Genomic DNA, 5683 nt, shown 5'->3' with positions numbered 1-5683 from the left:
CTTATCTTGTCGCCTATGAGTTTAGTACTTACAGGCATGAAGTCAAAAACTAACATTTTAAAGACATCAGTCCCTTGGTCTTCTTGTTCATCAATTCACTGTTGTAACTCATCCTCTGAAGTAGTAACCTAAACATGTTCTGTAGGAATAAATGGCGGCGTTATATTAGAGCTCCTTTTCCGCTCTACCTCCATAGCCCTAGCAAGACGAGTCCTTTGACTTAAGGGAAGGTTATCCTCTTCATTTTTCTTTATCCTCTTCAGCTCCTTCAAGAATGGTTTCCAAGACTAAAGGAATAGGAATAACCTTGTTTTGCACTTTCTATCTTGTAGTCCTTTTAATTGGAGTCTTAGTCTTTTTTCTCTTAGGAGTTGACAGAGAGGCTTCTTCTTCTTGAACCTATGGGGACACCTATTGTGCTTCCTCTTCAGGTCTCTATCTCTATTCTGGTGGTGGCACTTGTGGATTATCTTGATCTTGAGTGGCTTCTTGGACTTGAATTTCCTTTGGGCTTGAGTCCCTTCAACTTCGGGCTTAGCTTGCTATGGAAAACCCTTTTCCTTTTATTCATGTCTTTCTGTGCCTTGAAGTACCCAACTTCTCTAATGTGTTGATACACTGCCTCTGGTTGAATTTGAGATTGGGCTATGAACATTGGTACTATAACCTTCACCCCTGTACCTTTCACTAGGCAGGTTGTAGCTTGGAAAAATATTGCTTGTGGAACCTGGTCCAACTTGAATGGTCTATTAATCCATTCCTTGGTCAATTGGATGATATGCCTCACCCTATGATTGATATCTACATTTTCTTCTCTATCAATTTCTACATTCATGATCGGTCGATCACATATTTTATCTCATTATATAGGGGATCCAAGACATTTGAAGTGTCTTGTTGAACAACCTTCAATGGAACCTTTATTTTCAAAGCACTTCCTACCAAATAAAGAGTCATCCTACAATAATCCCTTATTCATATATCATAGTCATCTATTGCATTCATCCAATGATCTTCTATTGTATCTTTATGTTTAAATTGTTTTCCTGACAAGTATTGGACTTTGCAAATATTATCAAAACATGGAGGAGGGGAGTTATAATCCTTTAAGGGATACTGATCCCATTCTAACTAAAAAGTCACGATATCCTGCTTCTGCTTGACAACAAATGGGCCTATAGTGATGGGTCATACCCAGGTCTTCCTATGCTGTTTCCTTACTCTGTCATACATAAGTGAGAGTTGTGCAATCTCTAGCAAAATGAGTCTATCACATGGATACCTGGGGAGCTTCTTAAGATTTACAGGACATCCTTTTTGCATTGTCTCCCTCAATGAACCACATGATTGCAAAAATGAAAGCATCATTCACTATTATGTATTCCTTGCTGTGATCTGAGAGCTTTTTCTTCACCAGCTAGGGGTATACCACATAAGGCCATGCATTAGTATCTTGCAAGTTGCCCCTCTTAAACAACCCTAGGTAGTCTGTAGTCCTTATTGCTAACAGATATACCAAATAAGATGTCATATAAAACCTTAGATCATTTTTGACCGTCACTAGCTGTTCATCTAAATTCTCACTGAGAATTGTGTCCCAGTCAATTGGCATCTTTGCCATTCTGATGGTTTCAATGAAGTGTACCATCCATATGTTTAGGTGTCCTACTATTGGTAATCCCATGATCCTGCTCAGGAGCACTATGGAATGTTTGATATCATCCTTCATGTAACCTCTTGTCATATCTACTTTCCCTGCTCTTTTCCCAAGAGGTGGTTTATCAATGAGATATGAAGATTGAATAATTTCTGTAGCTTCTTGTTCATGATCTCTATACCACCTTTCTACTTGATGGTATGTTAGTCTTATATACTGATCTACCCTCAAAAGATGAAATATTTTCTCTATATTCTTGGGTCTTAGATCAAGAATGATCTATCCAGTTATGCTTTTGACCACCCTTTCTTTTGAAACATAATTCTCGGCCAAGGCCATGATCAACTCAGAAGATTGTACTGAAATCAAGCTTGAAGCTATGTTTACTAATCCTAATCTTATAAGTGCAGGCACCATTAGGGACCTCTCATTTGGTTTGTTGCGTAGAACCAAGAATGCATCCCAGTCAATATGACCCATTTCTGCATCTCTGATTTTTGAGTGTACATCCTAAAAAATGTGATTTGGATGGTACACCCTGGAACTTGAAAACAACTGTCTTAGGAGAAATCTTTGCTGCGAGGGAGGATGAAGAAGAAGCTATTATATCTACACAAAACATAAGAATGTTAGTCCAGGAGGTGGAAAAATCAATTTTAAACAAACCCTAAATGCTAAGAAAACTAACCCAAAAACCCTAAATCTTCTTAAAACACCTAAAAATCTCTTTAAGACCCTGTTATGCAAGGTTTTTGGCACACCTTGAAGGTGCGCTAGGTGCACCCTTTATACTTGAGAAGCTTTAACAAAAAGGGTGCTCACCTTGCGCACCTTATGGGATGCACAATGTGCACACTCTTTTTTTGCAAAGGGCCTTAGGACATGGTGTGAAACTGGGTGCACGTATGTGTATGTGCACACCATAATCTTTTGAATACAACCTTTGTAAACCCAAAAATGGTGGTCTTATCTTTAGGTTTGTTTTAGTGTACAAAAGTGCGCACCTTGTGCACCCATGATAGGTGTGCAAGGTGCACACCTTTCATCTTAAGGTATAGTGCTTAGTTTTAAAGGTTTTTCTACTTAATGAAATAAGGGTGCACAACATGCTCACCTTTATGCTTTTTAACTTAGTGCTTATGTGTGCAGGGTAAGGGATATAGTGCACCTTGCAAGGTGTGAAGGTGCGCCCAGGGCAGTTGAAAGCATGAAATGTGAGGTAAAGGGGTTGTGGCCCTAGGCTTTATAGGCCGAGGGAGGAGCACACCCTTTCATGATGCGCATCTATGCATGTGTGCACTTCTCAAAGGGAAGTGCTCCCACACCTTGCTACCAAACATACTAGTGCATGTTAGAAGGTGCACATGTGTGCTAGGTGCACTAGTGTGTACCTTTACTTAGAAAAATCACCATTTACAATCAAAATCTCCAATTTTTGGGATCTAGGTTTCTCAGGGAGAGGGCCAGGATTAACTCAAACACCAGATAAAACCCTAAAAAAATTCAGATCTTGGATTGGAGCTCTGGAAGAGAAAAAATTAAACTAGGGGGTCCCCATTTCTTGGACAAAATGGGGTGTGTGTTGTGAAATCGACAACAAATAGCCCCCCAAAAAAGGAAGAAATGACAAAGGCATTTCTTCACCAAAAAACATCATTTGAAAACATATCAACCACCAACTAATTTTGAACACTTCAAGTAGCTTTCAAGCCCCTTGGTAGTCAAAACTTCAGAATCCCAAATCTTCAAGCTCAATGTGTGCTAAGTGTATTCATTCCCTTTGATGTTTCAAGGTGCAAACTTTCCATCAGTCTTTAACAACTGGGAAACAATCTTCTGCTCTACCAATCCTTGCATCCAGAATCTTCATAGGTCATGTGTATCTATCCTATTTGACCAGATGACAGGATCCATTCTTGAGGGCTCTTAAAGAGTTATCATTTTTGCATTTTAGGTTCTGTATAATATTTTGAGCTCCACTTCACAGAGCTCACATGTCTCCACTTGATTCTTCCATAAAGCGATTGGTTAGATATTACGTAGCGGTTTTGGAGTGCATGTCTCTATTGTCAGATTATTTTCTCAGACCTTTTTCAAAATCTTTCATTCTTAACACCATCTTTTCTTTTTTTGTTTTCTTTTGGTACCCTGACCATGCTTAGACTATGTAGCCAAGGCATTAGTGTCATTTCTCAGATTCTTCTTTAATTTGATAACCACTTGCGTTCCTCTTTTATAAACTTCAGGAAGACTCTCATGCCAAACAATGACCTTAGCAATTCCTTGAAAATACATTTTGTTTGAATAGGTAAGCTTTAGACTGTCCTTTGTTACTATCAACCTTGATTTGAAAGCTGTGAGATAGTCAATTTTTTAAATTTGTAAAGTGTTGAGAAATATCAATCTATAATCCTGATTTCAAGACTACAAGTCCTTTACGACTGCAAGTAGGATCCTCGTCCAGTTGTTAAAAGATACATATCATCTGAATATTTTGGCAAATAAATACCTCTTCCTTCAAGTCAAAACCACAAGGAGTGATTTGTGAAATGTGTCAAGGTAGAACCTTGATTTCACCTAACACTCAGACTGACACGAGAAGAAAACAACAACTCATAAAGAAAACACGCAGCTGAAAAAGTAAACACACAACTGAAAGGGAAACACACTTGCAGAAAATAAAGACACAATCGAAAGATTTTTTTTTCTTAGGCCTTGAAGTAATGTTTCAAGAATTGGCCATTGATGGGCAATAGAACCAATTCCCCTTGTAAGGAACTTAGCCTAAAAGTATTTTCTCTCAAAATTTCCATGATATGATAAGGACCAATCCACAAGCGTTGAAACTTAGTATGGCTGCCCGAATTTTCTTTCGCTTTGTCCCATTGAGGAACAAGATCAGATACTTTGAAATATTTAATCGTGGCCCTCTTGTCGAACCATGTTTTAACAACAGCTTGATGTTTTGCCATATGTTCTAAGGCAGCTATCCATTTTTCATCCATATCTAAGAGATTCATTAGTCTAACCTGGACCTTGTCAGCATCTTCAATGTACCCACTCATGAATTTCAAGACATGAATCTTGAGGTTAAGTGGAAACACTAGCTCTTGTCCGTAGACCAAAAAATATTAGGATGCTCCCAAGGCATTCTTGACCCTGACTCAATCTATTCACAAGGCATGTTTGAGCTGAGTATGCCAATTCCTAGGATTTTCCTTTAGCAAACGTCTTATTACTATAATCAAGTTTTTATTTATGGATTTCGCTACACCATTCCCTTGAGGTTAGTAATTCGAAGAGAACTTGATTGTAACTTGATTTTGCAATGCCCACTATGTAAGGAATATTGATGCAAAGGCTGAACCATTATCGCAAACAAGGAAGAATGACATCCCAAATCTAGTAACAATATGTTCTTCCAAGAAATTAGTGACTATCTTAGCAGTGCAGTTTCTTAAAGTTTTTGCTTCTGCCTAGTGCGTACAATAATAAGTAGCTATAAGAACAAAAGTGTGTCTAGTTGACGATGGTGGGTTTACTGAACTGATGAAATCCAACCCCACTTTGCAAAGGGGCGTACCTCAAACACTGGTTGTAATGGCATTACAAGATGTCTTTCTCTATTAGCACTAGTTTGACAAATATGGCAAGTACGCACATGTTCAAAAGTATCTTTGAAGATCATAGGCCAAATTTAACCTGATCTTAAAATCATATGGATCGTAGCCTCTGCTAAAACATGCCCTATACAGTGGCTATCATGAAATTGTTCCAAGACTTATTTTACTTCTTGTCTGAGGCACTTTAGATAAATCTCTTTATAGTTCCTTTTGTATAATTTTCTATCATGCAACATGTAGGATTCACACTTCATTTTGAGTCCCCTATGCTATGAACTATTCATCCGATTTGGGTATTGATTTTGTAAAAGATAGTAAACAATATCCTAGTACCAAATATTTGTTATTATACCTTGGTTAGTATCAACTTCAGATATTATAATCTTCTTTTGATCTTCCACAT

Source organism: Cupressus sempervirens, chromosome 8 (assembly GCF_028749045.1).
Source record: "Cupressus sempervirens isolate cs-2001-9-10 chromosome 8, ASM2874904v1, whole genome shotgun sequence".
Lineage (NCBI taxonomy): Eukaryota > Viridiplantae > Streptophyta > Pinopsida > Cupressales > Cupressaceae > Cupressus > Cupressus sempervirens.
The sequence above is the reverse complement of the archived record's forward strand: the minus strand, read 5'-3'. Positions refer to the sequence as shown.